The 17,734-nt window shown below is 41.7% G+C and overlaps 2 long non-coding RNA genes across 3 annotated transcripts; both read left to right on the top strand.

Moving 5' to 3' along the window:
- Window positions 1-1,133: 1,133 nt before the first annotated feature.
- On the top strand, window positions 1,134-5,954 carry LOC126997875 (uncharacterized). Its single transcript, XR_007752428.1, has 3 exons — window positions 1,134-1,236; window positions 2,516-2,686; window positions 3,760-5,954. It is a non-coding gene; the product is annotated as an uncharacterized LOC126997875 (long non-coding RNA).
- A 6,438-nt stretch (window positions 5,955-12,392) lies between these two features.
- LOC126997881 (uncharacterized) lies at window positions 12,393-16,151 on the top strand. 2 transcript variants are annotated; one of them, XR_007752434.1, is made up of 4 exons: window positions 12,393-12,631; window positions 12,812-13,970; window positions 14,807-15,028; window positions 15,265-16,151. It is a non-coding gene; the product is annotated as an uncharacterized LOC126997881 (long non-coding RNA). The 2 variants fall into 2 exon arrangements; XR_007752435.1 differs by having other exon boundaries at window positions 12,610-12,631; window positions 13,802-13,970.
- The last annotated feature ends 1,583 nt before the right edge of the window (window positions 16,152-17,734 follow it).

Raw genomic sequence — 17,734 nt, forward strand, 5'->3', positions numbered from 1 at the left:
CACGAACGGGGCATTCAGCTGAACCCCCGCCAGCCCCGACACGCGTCTTGCTCACACTGGCCTCCCGCCAGTGTTGCCACTCAGTTTAAAGAAATAGTACCAGACTGCACTAGTAAAAAGTATCAAATGAGAACAAAACGTACCAGATTGAGTAAATATAACATTATTTACTGGTCTACATACCTTTGGAAATGTAAATCTATCTCCTCTTGGGTTGCTGAAGGTGTTGAACACTAACGAAATACATGGCAGGACATAAATATGTTACGACTTACGACACTATTAATTTTATTTCCAAAATGTATAGAACAAAAATACTATCTCCCTATTTAGTACCAGATCTAGTGGAAGTCGTACTTTGTACACCCAAAAGTACCAAATCTGGTACGTTCGTACCGAAATCGGCAACACTGCCTCCCGCTCGACACCTTCAACCAAGGAGACTATAGAACAGGAGAGGGGGCCTCTATGGGAGACCGTGGGCGGGTGTTGGTGTATGTCGGTTGCAACAGATGGCGCAGGAGCAGCGTTGTTTACATCCAGGCGCCTCCCCCCCTCAAGACACCCACCCCCAGAACCAATCAGCAGTGTTGCTACATGGGATCAAGCAGCAAATGTTGCTACTTTTTTTCCTCAGTCTGGTTATTTCCCATTTTAAATAAAAAAAATAAAGGTAGATAAATATTAAAATGAACAGTAGGAACTATATATACTGTATATATTTACTAGGTAGATATAGCCTGACTGCATGTCATGAGTAATGCTATTATTGTTATATTATTATACCACAATTATATTACTTTCTCTGCATGTGTGGTTAGATGTGTTTTATGTGTTTAACCTTTCTGTATACATACTGGAATGAACCAAGGAATTGTAGCCCTACTGCCGTTCTTTAAAACTATGTGATCATGTTTTTCTTCCAAACTCATTGTTTTAGCACGCACGCTGACTTCCATCAGTAATGATGATATATATACACATTGAGTCATTGGTTTGTAGGGGGAAAGAGTGGGTGGATATAATTATCTTGGTCTAACTTATACTGTTTATTATACCGCTATTCGCAGCAATATCTTTCTCTGCTCTGATTGCAACGCTGCCTCGTTCAAAAATCATAACACCGCCGCGGCGCCACGTTTACCAGCCGGAGCCTCAAATCATGTCCCTTTGTGGTGATAAAGAGGACACAGCCTGGTGTGAAGCTACATTTATTACGGAAGGATGCCAGCCGGGGTAAGTGATATATATAAATAATGATAATGTGGAAATTCTAATCATTTTCACGCTGACAGTTGTTCTGAACTTGCTAACTGCATGCCTCCCCTCCTCCCGCGGCAAGAGGCCGAATGGCCTACACACGGCAGCTCCAGATTCCTCCCCATTACCACCTGTCAGCCTCGTCCATGTAGCTATCCAGTCTACTCTTAAAACAAGCTATCGTCCCTGCACTCACTATGTGATTGCTGCGTCTATTCCATTCCCCCACCACCCTATTACTAAACCAATGCCTGCCCATTTCCCTCCTAAATCTATACTTTTCTAATTTAAGTCAATTACTGCATGTTCTATCTTGCCAAACATCTTATGCAAAAGTTAACCAGCATCTTAACTTTCATCCCTTACACTGATAAGCTCTGGAACAGCCTTCCATCGTCTGCATTTCCTCCTGCCTATAATTTGACCTTCAAGTAGAGTGTATCAAGACTCTACTTTTGTCTGTTTGGGAGTGGTGAGTAGTGGGGCTTTTTTTTCTAGTACGCTTTGTTGCCTTTGAGCTGTCTCCTTTGTTTAAATAAAATAATAATTAAATAAATGGAAGTTGGCCGCCAATGCTTCCAACACATTTTGGTGCCATATCTACAAGTGTCTGGTGACTGTAAGCATCTCAGCAACCTGCATGCATCTATTCCATTCCTATCATGGTGCATGGAGCAAGCTTCACATAACACTCAGACAGAGACAGTTTAATTATGGTTACATATCAGACTCAGTTTATTGCTCAGTCTATTAGATGCAGTGCTGTTAATATTGTTAGTGGTAGTATTAGTACAGTTAATGTATTTATTTTAATTAATTTATCAATATTTATTACATTCTTAGTGTTTGAAAATTCCAATACTAGTATTAAGATAAACAAAAATATCAGAAATATATTTATACTCATTAATTATTATTGCTTTTCTTATTATTACTTCCTTCAATGTCCTGGCACTTTGACATCTAGTGCTTTTCTGTCTAGCAGCCAAAATTGTGGTCTTTCTGAATGTGTATGCCTTAAGTCTTCATTGGTGTAACTAGCTATATAACATAAAAATCTGCATCTCTCTCCCTTCTCACCCAGTTGTCCCCGTACATACTTTCAGTATCCAAAGAATTTCAATTTACATCTTGTAATCACTCAACTAATGCAGTGCAATCCTCATCTCTGTATTTTACTGTGTGGACATACTCTTTCCTTCCATGTTCCACTGTCGTATGTTATTCCACATCTAACACAACCACATCCCAACAGATCCGAACACGTCCGATATCATCCAAGAGAATGTGGTAGCTGAAGGGGGAGAGGCCAAGGGTGAAGACATTTAGCCACCCCCCCTGAAGTACATGCCAGCATTCAACCCTCTTGGTGAGCTGCAGGAATGTGCTCCCCATTGCAGTGCACCAGCTCCATGTACTGATTTTGGTATGAATACTTCATCTAGTGTTTGTTGATTGTTGTGTTATTAATCTAATTATGACTTCACAAAATAGTCTGTGCAAGTCGCTTAACACATGCCCTGCTCAACATCACTTTTAAGTTGTAGAATTCCTTCATATGGATGCTGATTTGTGTATCCTGAAATGATTGGATATTGATTGTCTTAACATTTTTTTTTTGTCCATGATCACTGAACCATGTTACGGTATGTCTTTGGGTGCAGATCCAGGAAATGAGTTTTTGGGAGGACGTCAGACTTTTTGCGGGTGGAAGGAGCATTAGCATTACCGATTAGCCATTCTCGGCAGTCCTGGTCTTGAAAAACTGGTGGACTGACCTACATCAATGGGTATAACGGCCTGGACTTTGTGCCAAAGCATTGTTTTAGCTGCAGCGCGCTTTTGAGCTAGTTTTCCTGTATCACTCAGGAACACTGGGGGGGCCTGGGCCCCCCTTTGGATCCACCAATGTAGCTATGTCTTATAATATATCTATCCTTTACAGTCTGATGGTGCATCCTTCTAGGTTGTCAAGTTTTAGTAGCTACTCATGAGAAGTATTCCTTATAATGATCATTGATTTCCAGATGCTTTGCACTAAAAAAAGTGTCGTGTAACCTGCCGCAAATAATAATCAGCTGTAGTCAACCCTTGATTTAAAGAACCAATATGGAGGAAAGGGGTGATGTTATATCTAAAAATCTTTTACATCTGAAGTATCCAACCTTTTTGTGTATAATAAACCTTGTTTGTTACATGAACTTAAAAGTTCACAATTTCCGTACATGATTCTTTTTTCCTTGTATTTGATGATTAATCCTGACATGTATTTCCATTATCAGTAGGTAATATATAGTAACAAGACAATAATACACATTATAACAATGTATATATTATGGCCCAACGAGTGCATGAGATCATTTACCTCATCAGTGACGCCAAGTCCGGGAGTCCTTCCCTAAATTCTTTGCCCAAATTTGTGACACCAAGTATAATAACTAGTTTTAGTGACCATTTGCATTCATTTTTCACTTTGATTAAAAAATTGCCTCTCAACAGGGTGTGAACATGATGGGGTTGGAGGAAACTCGACTCGGCCATCAAGCTCACCTCTTGTTCTCAGTGATAATTTATCCTCTTTAGTTACTATTCCATGTTGCTTTAATCACAACTAATGTGTTGGAAACATTACAGCTTAATAACATACCTCACACCTCTGCATACAAATTGAGTTCAATATTTAACTGTTACACCAGTAGGCTTCATATCTTAAAAAAAAGGTATGTAAAAAGGTTGACATTTTGAATGATATATTTAAACTCTTTAATATGTTTCAATGGCTGTAGTTGCGTTACGATTAGTCGAGTTATCAGCATATGGGTCTTATGTTTTTGATAGCATAGGTTCAAATTTTGCCATAGGCTGGCAATTGATAGTAACAGTAGTGTCCACAGATACCTGCCTGTTTCTTGTTTATCCTGTTCCACTTTAAACCATGATTGGCCAATCTTTGAAGAGGTAGCATAACCTTGAAGTGCCACTAACAAACCTCTGTCCATTCTTCTGATGTGATGATGCTGGTAGGTTTTCTTCAGGGGCCATGGCGGTCTGCCCAGGCCCGTCATGATGCAGGCAATTTTTTTTATAGTGGTGCCATTTAGTATTGGCTCATGCTGCCACCCAGAACTCATTTTTGATTCACTTGGATGGTTTAGCAGGGCTTAGGTATGACTAACATTGCAGAAACAGGGAATTTTTAGATTTTTAGTGTGGCAACACATTGACAAATGTTTTAGTATGGACTGAACATCAAAGATATATATGGTAAATGGGTGCTTGTAGATCTTGACATTATATCTGTCAAGAGTCTCCAGTTGTATCCTCTCCCCCATCTCTCCTGAAAATATTACTCTTGTCAGGCAATCTAAGTGCACCCTTCCATCGAAGCTGGCGTGCAGACATAATGTCAATGCTTAGATTCACTGTCCTTATAGCACTGAAAATAATGCAATTGCATGCACATATTTTATTATTTAGAATTGTGATTAATTGTGATTAAGTATTTTTTCATGTATTTTCAGACATGAAAAGTGAAAATTGCTGCACACAACAGTCTACCGTCTGCACCGGGAGGCAAGGCAGCTCAAAGCCCAGGCTGTTACAACTCCTGGGCAGTTTTTGCCCAGAGCCAGCAATTTTTTAGATCCAATAGGGATGGATTTTTTCTGAGGTCAGGTTCAACATGCTGCAAGATGCCAAGATCTAAGCCTAGTAGGAGATATGGGTTACAAGAGAGGAGGTTTGCTCTGGCCTTATACTATCAAAGTCCAAATACTAATAGATTTCTGAGCACAGTATTTCACCTGCCTTCAGTTTCAACACTTCACCCATGACTCAGGGGTATTTCAGTACATGTTGGCTGGAGCAAACAGACTCTGACAGCCCTGCAGCAAAGAGCACAGGCTTTGTCAAAAGAAGAGAAACTTCGTGGGATTTGCCATTATTTAGTATTACTCTTGTTACGCCAAGAATTTTTTTCCATATACTTTGCCAAATATTGCAAGTAATGCACCATTGTTGGTCTTGCCTGTTATAAATCAGATCTTGTTCAATTAACAAGCTTTGGGTGTCTGCCACTTTCCAGTTGTAATGCAAGGAACCATTTATCTTCCCTGCTAGATATCACATGTAATGCATCATTGTTGGTTTTGCCTGTTATAAGTCAGATCTTGTTCAGTTAACAAGCTTTAGGTGTCTGCCACTTTCCAATTGTAATGCAAGGAATCCCCTGCCAGATATCGCATGTAATGCACCATTGTTGGTTTTGCCTGTTATAAATCAGATCTTGTTCAGCTCACAAGCTTTGAATATCTGCCATTGTTTATTTCAGGTGTAATGCTTGGAAGCATTTGTTCTCTTCCCTACCCAACAGTATGCAATGCTTTATTGTGGATTTTGCCTGTTACATTTAATCTTGTTCAGGTAACAAGCTTTTGGTGTCTGCCTTACCTAATAATATGCTGCAGTGACACTTGGCATGGTTTCATAATGTGAAATACAGCATGTAATTTCATCACACTAAGTGTCTATCATCACGTGTCTGGCATCATTAATGTGGCTTCCTGGAGTAATCTTGTTTGTATTACAGCATGCAATGTTTTTTTCTGCTTTATATGATATACATCATCACATTGGTATGATTTACAAAATGTAATGGCAGTTGATATTCTTGACTAATGCCTCATAAACCTTGTGAAAATTAATGCTTTTTGAGGGGGGGACCTTGGTTTGTTTGGTTGGCCAGTTCAAGGAGTTCCATATCAAATGATTTTATTACATCCAACTTTAATGTGTGCTAAAACATATATTTTACATCCAACTTTAATGTGTGCTAAAAACATATATTTTATTACATCCAACTTTAATGTGTGCTAAAAACATATATTTTATTACATCCAACTTTAATGTGTGCTTCCTGCAATAAATGCTACATGTTTACTGATGTAGCCTATGAAATACATATCACTCTCTGCCCTGTAATTTAATTGGTGTGTCACATACTGCAGCATAACTTTCCTGCTATTTTCTTACACTATGAGTTGCCTAATTTTGTCTCATTTGCTTTTATCATATGTGCCTCCGCTGCATAGTTGTGCCTACTGAGCTTAATATCTTCATGACCCTGACACCAAGGTCAGAGCTTGTGAGATCATACCGTGTCCTACATTCCGTTTTCACCTCCAGGCTCGGCTGTCTCCCAGGACCACCAAGTTATTGCATTCCATTTAAAACAACTCATGTGTTACCTTCTTGATGTCCTCCATCATGTATTTCAGCATGTTTTATGATGCTTTGCTCTTATATTGATGTGCCTTGCAACATTTTTATACAGTTTTCATTGTATATAACGCACCATTGTTGGTTTTGCCTGTTATAAATCGGGTTATGTTCAGTTAACAAGCTTTGAGTGTCTCCCATTGTTTATTTCAGTTGTAATGCTTAGAAGCTTTTGTTCTCTGCCCTGTCAAGCAATATGCAGTGCTTGCCATTATCTGGCACTTGTACAGTTAGTATGATATTTTTACTCAGCTAAGAGTATTTTGTAAAAGGTAAAGGTAAGGCTGGGGGCATACGCTGTAGCAGCGCGTGGCCTCGGTGCTCATCTCTGTAACATTAGCCCTTGAGCCTGTGGTGTTAGGGAACCCATTACCCTGGGACACAGGACCAGTGTGACATCCGGGTTACCACAGTTGCAAAGGCATTATAGTAATCTAGCATGCATTGAATGTTGTATGCTTTGCTTGTATTTAAAGCACTGGATATGTTTGCTACACACACACATATATATATATATATATATATATATATATATATATATATATATATATATATATATATATATATATATATATATATATATATATATATATATAGTTCCTACTGTTCATTTTAATGTTTATCTCCCTATATTTTTTTTTATTTAAAATGGGAAATAACCAGACTGAAGAAAAAAAGTAGCAACATTTGCTGCTTGATCCCATGTAGCAACACTGCTGATGGGTACTGGGGGTTGGGGGTTGGTGTCTGCTTCAGCCTGTCTTCATAAGGCAAGTTTCTCACCCCCTGAATCATCTTTGTCATCCTCCTCTGTACAGATTCTAACATCTTGATATCCATTCTATAGTAGGGGGACCAGAACTGAACTGCATAATCGAGATGAGGTCTAACTAGTGCTAAGTAAAGTTTGAGGATGACTTCAGCGCTCCTATTGCTTACGCTCCTTGAGATGAAACCAAATACTCTGTTTGCCCGATTTTTAGCCTGAATGCATTGAGCCCTAGGACGGAGGTCAGCGCTCACTAATACTCCTAAGTCTCTCTCACGCCCAGACCTGCTTAGAGGAGTGCCATTTAGGGAGTAATTGTGTGAGGGATTATTCCTACCTACACTCAGAATGCTACACTTCCCGACATTGAATTCCATCTGCCACTTCCCCGCCCAATCATATAGTCTGTCAAGCTCATCCTGGAGAACGCTAGCGTCCCTGTCTGATTGGATTACTCTACCGATCTTGGTATCATCTGCGAACTTACTGACATCACTACTAATTCCTGTGTCCAAGTCATTGATGTAAATAATAAAAAGCGGAGGACCCAGCACCGACCCCTGTGGGACTCCACTCGCAACACAGCCTTTCACTCAACACAGCACAGAAAATCTTTCCTTCTTCTTCTTCTTTTGACCTGTGACGCTTTGTATCGCTTCTTAGGTCCTCCTCCTTTCGTTCCTCTTTTCTCCACTTATACACACTTTTCTTTTCAGTATTACGTCACTTTGTCGTACTCGTTTCTGACGCCTAACTATTGCCAAGAAACATTAGGATCTAACTCTTTTAACGATAACTATAAATTAGTTACGTTATTGGAGCCAGAAGACAGTGTTGGGGTAGGAAGTCGGGAAATATAATCGGCTGAGTACGACAATCTGGCACCGTTGAGGCTGTAGCTCCGTGGCCCGAGCCATTTTGCGGGTGTCATACCGTAAATAGCATATTCTTACTGCGCAAAGCAGGTGATGTCACTTATTGTAACTTCGTGAGCTTTCATATTTATCTATTTGTGTATATTTCATGGTGGCAAAACTTTCATTACTAGTTTCATTTTTACCAGTGACACGAATTTATGACTTTTTCACAATAGAATTTCACTCAAACAAGTGAATCAGACGAGTACCGTCTGTGCCGCTGATGCGTGCAGACGCGTGTCGCCCCGCTGTGTTTGGGTTGTCCAGAAATATTACCAGTGTGTGTATGAATGAATACAAAGATAAGCACGTACATTGATTTAACTCTAGGATGTCTCGTGGATTATTAATAAATAAAAAAAACAAAATATCTGGATAGGCTATATACTCTTTAGCCCGTTACCGGCTATGGCTGCCAAAAAAGTCCCTCCGCCTTAGTTTGTACCCCCCATTTGGTGCTTGTTCAGGCAGCTTTACACCTGGCAATTCCTGGCCAGCAATACAGCCGCGACGTGCTGCCGGCAGCATTTTTGGTCTGGGTCTGGGTCTGGGAGCCCTTCTCGCGGCAAGTTCTCTGCAGGTGAGCATGTCCGTCTTGTATTGCCGATCGACGGGCGGCTGGGTAAACAACGTGTCGGCGCCAATAAAACAAGAAATGACAGATGCAGATAACAAGATTTGGAGCCGGGAGGCCGAGGTGGCATTGTTAGAGGAAGTAGGCAGCATTGACACTTGTGGGACCCATAAGATAAGCTCTACTAGAGGCAGAGTCTGCGCAAAACAACTTTTGAGTGGCAGCAACAATATATATTGCGGGAAATGTGTATCTCTTTGAGAGATATCAAAGGAGGTAATAAAGGAACGATTATTTTCATGTATTATATAATCACACTATGTAATGCCTGGGGGTTGGGATGGCATGTTCCTCCCTTCTCCTTTGTTGTTAAATGCAACAATAAGCATTCAATCAATCAATCAATACTACTCATGATAAAACTCGTTTACTTAAAGTATTTCTACAATATTAGGCTAATGGACCAAACTCATTGTGGTTTTCAGATATGGTAGTAGCCTTTTGGGGTGTCTGGGATGAATTCATGCCCTTGCATTTACTAGCAGTTTACGTCTTGATGCTCCCGGCGGCTCCTCCCACGTGTGAAGGTACTTGCTCCCGAGAGCACCCAGCCGGCCTAGCCGCTAGATCGTCGCGGCTGTATTGCCGGCCAGGAATTGCCAGGTGTAAAGCCGCCTTTAGGTACGCCTATTCTTCAGCTCTTTCCTACTCCTATGCCCTCCCTTGTGTATCAGAGTCACTCTGCATTCGTTCCACTCCCGAGGCACTCTCTCATTCTCCCATACACAGTTGAACAGCTCAGTCATCTTGTCTATCACCACCTCACCTCCATTCTTATACAATTCATACGGGATCTCATCCAGCCCTGCTGCCTTGCAATTCTTCTGCTTCTTAATTTCTCTCAAGCGTTACACATCCCTCTCTCACCTCAAAAGCTTCACCCGCCCTTCCATGCAATCTCTTCCCAGAAACCTTTTATACACGTACTCTTTCATTCTGTCTGTGACCCTGATTTCCTCACCATTTACTTTCAGGTACTCCACGTTTTCACTATCAGTCACACTCTCACCCCTCAAGAATCTATACCATTCACGCCCACCTTCTATAGACCTTTTTTTCAGAGCTTCAGTCAGACTCCTCTCACACCTGACCTTGGCCTCCCTAATCTTCTGTTTATTTATAGTAACCCTCTGTTGCTTTACATACTCTGACCATGTATTCTGATATACATTCTCTGCCTCAATACTTTCATGTCTCTTTCCTCAGTCTCCTACAAACCTTATTCAGCCTCTTTCGCTCCTTCCTAACATCCCTGATCTCCCCATTCCACCACGGCTTGCATGCACTCTCTCTTTCTTCCATTCGTACTCAAATACCCAATCCGTCGAGTTGCGGCTCTCCTTACATTCCCTACAAACTCACTATTGGCTCCATCCACGTCATGCACACTTCCATTCATCCAGTCTAGTTTCCTCAGGTCTACCTGGAAATCTTCCCATCTAACATCCCTCAACCTCCATTTCTTTCTTTCCCTCTTCGCTTCTCTTTCATTCCTAGCATACAGGTCACATTCCACCACCAGCATATTGTGATCAGACACCACATCAATCATTCCATCTATCCACACACGAGACACACACTCACACATTCTCCCATTCACTAACACATAATCAATAGCAGACTCCTGATCCCTCGCACTCCACGTCACACGTCCCTCAGCCGTCGTCACATTCAGGTTTTCCAGATTCATTTCATCCACAAACTCATCCAGCATTTCCCCATTCCGGTTCATTCCCTCCCCAAGTACACCCACGTGTGCATTCATATCTCCCATGACCACAACTTTCTCTCCGGCATACTCCCTCACAACTTTCCTCACCACGCCATACTTCCCGGCCTCTGTTCTCCCTCACGGCTCTCTCATCTTGCACCGTCATGTAGGACACCAGCGTCTAGCAGCATGCGTCCATTACTATATTTACTGGTGCATTATTTAGGCCTATGTGTTCATTAAAGTCTCCCATGACTATCCACTTTCCTTTGCCTACCCTGCCGCTAATTTCCCACCATACAGCTTCCTATTTTCCTCCCGGTCTTCTGCCCCTTCCACTCCCATGTACGCCACTGTCACCTAGGGCCGCTTTCACAGTCACGCTTTGTTTGTTTTGATCGTTACCAATGGCCGCGATCGACGCTATAGTTTTCCACGTGAAACTGGCCGATGGGGTAGTGGCGGCTGCAGAGGAAGCGAGAGGTGTTGAGAGTGTGTGGCAAGGTGCGGGGCTAGGCTAACCCCGCAGCCGCCACTACCCCATCGGCCAGTTTGACGTGGAAATACTATAGCGGCGATAACAGCCATTGCTAACGATCAAAACAAACAAAACGACTGTGAAAGCGGCCCCTATAGAGTCCCTTTATAGAGAGAGTCCCGACATAGGCGGCCCTGTGTATAAGGCTGCTGGGCGCCATTTTTAGCCCTTCGAGCACCGCACCGACTTTGAACTGAGGTATTAAAAGCATAATTTTACCTATTTTGGAAGCGGATTCGGCTGCTTTTTAATGTAACAATGCCTTGCTGCCTAGCATTCGGCTGTAGCAACATGCCACAGAGGGGATACAAAGTGTATAATTTAACTGCAAGGCCGCTGAGAAGACAGACAGAGGCGTGCTAACAGTCAGTCGTCTTGGGAGGAAACCATCGGTTATGACAGCAAGACACACGCACTGCCATTGTGTGCGTCTTGCTGTCATAACCGCCCTCCCTTTGTACTGTCTATGGAAACCATTGTGAGAGAGGCACAGGTACGAGGACGTACTGAAACAATCGTTCACCTCAGGTCCAGGCATGATGAAGGAAGCTGTGGCCCTTAATTGTGTCCAAAATTATTGGCTGTGATCTCTCCCACAGGGTTCCAGCTGTTATTACAGACTCACAAGGGATATTTCACAGTCTCATCAAGGCCACAGTCTAATAGACTGGACGTGTTACAAGAGTTTAATGAACAGAAGCTAGCTTTTGGTGAGCCATAGGTTACTTGCACGTGACGTCACACACTCTCAGTGGCGGCAGCAGAAGATGCTTTTAGCGTTGTGTGGGACCGAGCCCGTATCAGCTGACGTGCGAGGTACTTTGGTAATCATACGAAAGACAGTGAATTTGCCAAGATGCCAGCATTCTGTGGTGTTATTGGGTGCGCAGACAAGCGGACAAAGTTCCCGGAAAAGTTTTTCTTCCGATTACCAGTGTAATGCCGGGATGTGAAGGCAGGAGAAGAACCTTAGAAGTACAAGGACAAGACGTAGTTTAAGTCATTATAAGTGATTACAAGTAGTTGTAAGTAATTATAAGTCACTGTAAGGCCATCATAGATATGTAAGAATGTAGTAGGTATTCTTGATCACAACCCATAACAGACTACATCCCCCTCAGACTACAATTACACCATATGACGCAATACCACGCCAAGTATTTTCCGCCTGGGAACATAGCGTCAGTCACCCTCCCTTTCCCCCCTTCTCCCTACCAGCGCACGCACCTCGGAATTGTTACCAGCCCTTGCTTGTTAAAATCCCCTATCAGTTAAAATCATCCACCCTTACATAGATTTTTTCCGCTGCTCCACATGAAATTTCGTCACCTTACACGTTAAGAGACCATGCCCATGTATAAACTACCCTAGACTACTCTTCATTTTGAATTAAAACGTGATAGATTATTAATCCGCTACTTGGCCCCTCTTCCCTCCCCTACGGGGCCGCCGCAGGGTTGGTATAAAACGAGGGGAGCGTCGTTTGAGGGCATCTTTCGCCCACTCATCTTCCTCCTACTCACAGGTATTGTACTCCGTGATTTTTCCCTCCTCCATCCCATTTTTCCCCCTAAAGTGCTCCCCAAGGGTTAATTACCGTCTCCCCTTTAGCCAATCTGCTTTAATGATCCTATAAATGCATTTCTGATCCCAGTAAATGAAATAAGCTTGATCTTTCGCCCACTCATCTTCCTCTTACTCACAGATCGGGCGTCCCAGTCTCTGCCACACCCACACACACCCACCACACACAGCTACACGAACCCGTGTATCCACCCCGATGTGTTCTTTTAGTTGTTAAACTCAATATTCCTATTCTCTCCGCAGTAGGAGTTGTAGGAGAGAGCCCTGTATGCGTTCTTGGAGCCATACCAGGGGTAGGAAACGGGGAATCGAGTCCCCCTTACAATTCCCTCCTGCACTCCCTATTGCGGGAAGTATTTTTGGGAGTATTTAGGCCAGTAATCTGTGCTTTACCTGTAGTGTAAGAAATGTTAGTGAATTAAGAGGCTGTATGTTTGTGTCTTTACGACGGAGATGGTTCTCGTCGTGTATAGGTTTTTCCCGGAAATGTAACGTTCCCCCTCTCTGAGTCTCTTTCATACATCTTATGTACCTGGTTTTTACAATAATTGTACACCCGCCCAAGGGTAAAGATTTCGTGGAGAATCCTCAGCCTTATTCTGGTTACCATAGTGAGAGGAGAAAACTAGAAATCAGTCGTGTGTCCATTCGCCCATTTCCGTCAATTTCGGGAAAATCGTGCCTTCAATGAGGAAATAATTATAAACCGTGTCGTCAGGTATGCGGCGCCTATGTATTGCCTTCTAAACTAAGTCACAGGAATAAATGTAAGCACTCCTATATATAGGCCTTTATTTCTTGTCACTCCCCGATGTGAGATTTGTCCGGCCGGCTGTGAGTTAAACTAACCATTTACCGCCCCCGAGCCTGCCCCGCTCACCTCGCTACCCTGCCCAAGGAATCAGAGTCTCGCTCTGGGTCATTTTAATCCCTCATTAAATCCTTAGTCCTTTATATACATATACTCTTAAGGTTCCCAGTGAGCTACCGGCGACATAGTTCATCGGTAGATCTCTGGGCGGTGGCAGCAAAACTACCCCCAGGGTGAGTCCCCCTTGTTCTCCTCAGATATCCCTAGGTGAATTCCCTTTTTTTTTTTTACAACATTTAGTGTCCCGAATTTCCGGGCACGACACCAGCAGTAGACAAGAGATATGGAGGGAAGAGAGAGAAAATAACAAGAGAACGGCGAGGGAAGTGGCTGGCAAGTCTGGCAAGAGCTGACTTATCCGAGGCTGGAAAAAGGCATCTCCTCGTGTGCAGTGATCATTTTTTGAGTGGTAAGTATATATTTGTTTCCTATTTAAGGCACAACATTCGAATAAAGTCAATAATTTAACCGAGAGACACACAAAAGTGGCACAGGATTCAGTAACTCACGGCGCCACCACTACCACCTGCACTAAAAAGACACAGACCAGATATCTGATCATTGTTCCTTGAAGGAATTCCTTATACTATGAACAATTATATTCTCTGTACCTATTAACGGCATCTTGTACAGGTAAACTAACCATGTCAAATCAAACTTCACCGACTCTAACCCTAACTTTATGACAGCGTGTTCTCTTACTGTTCATATTGTGCCATGCAGGGCTGCAAAATTTTATATTATATGGCTTATATTGCAAATATTTTTTTTCCTGCTTCCCTTTTCAACAGTCAGTCATTGTTATGTATCTTAGTCAATAACAAGGACTTCATATTGTATAGGTTTTTTTTGAACGCACACCTGAAGATTAAAGGCAATTGTTGAGTTGAGCTCCGCAGCTCCAAAAGATGACATTACACCTTCCTATCATAAGGGACTAAATCCATTATTAGGCCTTTCTCTTCTCTTTAATTTTAAGAACTAGCTCTATCATATTATGGTTCAGGGACATGGATTTAGTCCCATAACTGTAATAAGGAGGCGCAATATCGTATATTGGAGGCGCGGAGCTCAACTCAATAGTTACTAGATTGAATTTTATATAGGTAATTTTTGGTTTATGGATTTAAAACAATGCTCACCAGAAAAAGCATGACCTTTAGTCTGAAAAAAATAAATGTTGTCTTAGAAAGTGACTGCTGAGGTAAACTCATTATTAACCCTGCATTCTATTTGTTACTTCAGGACGGCCAGCAGTCCTTGAGGATACTAGTAATCCAGACTGGGCCCCAACACAGAACCTTGGTCATCGTAAAGTGTCCCAGGAATTGGTCGCCATCAGTTGTGCTCGGCATCAAAGGATCCAGGAGAGAAAGTTGAAGAAGGATAAGGAGATGTTTATGGCAGCGCAGACACTCATGGACATATAGGAATACACTCAACCTTGCCATGACGAAGTTCATGTTGGTAAGTGGTTATGTTGATATATGCCATCAACAAGTAGCCCGTTCCATGTTTTTTTTTTTTATGGAAATACAGACCTTTTCATAACAAAAAACATTCATATCACCATAAAATGTAGTCTCATCCTTTTTGTTGGTGTAAGTTAAGAAACCTCTTCTAAAATGGGTATGAATTTTCACGGGTCAAAGTTGTCATGGGAGTGTATTACTATCTTCTCACAATCTTCTTACACCTTTCAGAACAACAGGAACAGTTGTCCCTACTAGCCATCGGCCAGACATTTCAGACAGAGAAGCAAACCATTGTGTCTAGACCAGCTGCCTGCCAGACAGAAACAGTAACAGTTGCAACTGTCGGCTGCCAAAGAGACCTCACCCTAATGGAGACGACCATGTTTGATCAGCAGGATGAGGACTTGAACCAGTTACGAACAGAGGTGTATGAACTCCGTTCTACAGTAGGTGACTACAATAACCTCAACCTCAGTAATGATGATGAAAAAGTCCTTTTTATACAGGGCTGCCAAACTATGCTGTACTGATGTGCATTTTTTATTATGTTTGCCTTAATATTACCCATTCAATTAATTCAAAGCTATCCCCGTTTCAAGAATTTGTTATGTTTCTGATGCATCTTCGTTTAAACACATGCTTCCAGGATTTGGCCTACAGATTTAATGTATCTCTTTCAACTGTGTCAAGGATATTTTATAAATGGGTAGATACAGCAGATACAAAATTAAGACATTCCATTGTATGGCCTACTGGCACAATAGGCTGGGAAGAAAATAAATAAAAAATAGAAAAATAAAAATCAGTCGACACACACACACACACACACACACACACACACACACACACACACACACACACACTCACCCTGAGAAATTCCCCTTGCAGTAGGGTTGGGGGAGGGGGGGGGCAGTGTTCCAGCACCAGCAGCACCCCCACATAGGATGAGAGGAGTGCACCATCAGGGGGGACGGCTGCTGCTCGGGGTTGCTGGCTAAGACGAGGGAGACACAGTTAGAGGGGCAGCCATATTAGAATCTCTTGTTGATATTGATAAGTTTAAAGCAAGAGTCAACAGCTGCCTGCCACCTTTTGTTAACGGGTGATTTTTCCTCCATTGTTTTTTCTTATCCTTACTTACTGTCTATTATTTCACACACACACACACACAAAAAAAAAGTGCATAATTATAAAGAGAAGCCCAGGATGAGGTTACAGTATGTAGTACAAGGTTATTAGTGTAGTGAATTAAGGCAGTGGTGACAGACAAGTCCTGGTGCAGCCTTCTCAAGAAACAGACTTAGTTGAACACAAAACACTCACACACACCTTCAATATAGGGACCTGCAAGGCACTGGCCCGATGTACATTTGCCTCTTATGGCCCGATTGCAGAATATTTATATCGGCCTTATATTGGCCCGATAAACAAAATCCTCGAACTACAACAAAAAGACGTAATGTAGGCTGTTTAGTACTGGCCCGATGTACATTTGCCTCTTATGGCCCGATTGCAGAATATTTATATCGGCCTTATATTGGCCTGATAAACGAAATCCTTTATGCCATAGTTCCGTTATTTGCCGGTATCGGCCCGGACTTTCGATGTTTGCTGGGTGTCTTTTTTTTTGGCAAGGCGTTTAAACTATATCAAATTAAAAAAAAAAATTAAGTAAAGAAATAAAATTGAAAGATATGCAGTAAATTTTATATTCTCTTCTATTATTTGTCGCTAAAAAGGTTAAATTATTGATAGATAGCGAGATATATAAGAAGGGATTATCTATGCAATGGTCCGTTATCGTACACCTGACACCCACGTTGGAATGTAAACAAGAGAGCATGTGACCTTTCCTAATGTCCTCCATCTGCTCTCTCTCTCTCTCTCTCTCTCTCTCTCTCTCTCTCTCTCTCTCTCTCTCTCTCTCTCTCTCTCTCTCTCAATATTTATTTGTATTTTATATCTATGTATACCAAGAGAGAGAGAGAGAGAGAGAGAGAGAGAGAGAATTTTAATACCAGATTACATCAAAGATAAATATTTCAAGCTATTTTCACTACTCTCTCTCTCTCTCTCTCTCTCTCTCTCTCTCTCTCTCTCTCTCTCTCTCTCTCTCTCTCTCTCTCTCTCTCTCTCTCTCTCTAAGTTTAGGCTACAACGTCAACAGTTAGATAAATGAATAGATAGATAAATAGATAGATAAATAGATAGATAAATAGATAGATAGATAAATGGATAAATAGATAGATAAATATAGATAGATAAATAGATACATAAATAGATAGATAAATAGATAGCTAGATAAATAGATAGATAAATAGATAGATAAATAAATAGATAGATAAATAGATTTATAAATAGATAGATAAATAGATAGATAAATAGATAGAGAGACCCCTCTGTGTGTGCTCTGCGCATCAGAGGTGATTGTCTCTGGAATGGAGGCATACATTCCACGTACTTTCTCTACTCCTCATGCTAAAAAGCCTTGGTTTAATCATGCTTGTTCTCGTGCTATTAAAGATAGAGAGGCAGCTCACAAAAGGTTCCAGAGCCTTCGAACTCCCACTAACTTTTTGATCTATATTTTCAGCTCGGAATCGTGCCAAATCTATTCTCCGACTTACCAAAACTTCTTTTATTAATAGAAAATGTCAACACCTTGCTTCTTCTAATTCTTCCCGTGACTTCTGGCATC

The sequence above is a fragment of the Eriocheir sinensis genome, chromosome 2 (assembly GCF_024679095.1).
Source record: "Eriocheir sinensis breed Jianghai 21 chromosome 2, ASM2467909v1, whole genome shotgun sequence".
Classification (NCBI taxonomy): Eukaryota; Metazoa; Arthropoda; class Malacostraca; order Decapoda; family Varunidae; genus Eriocheir; species Eriocheir sinensis.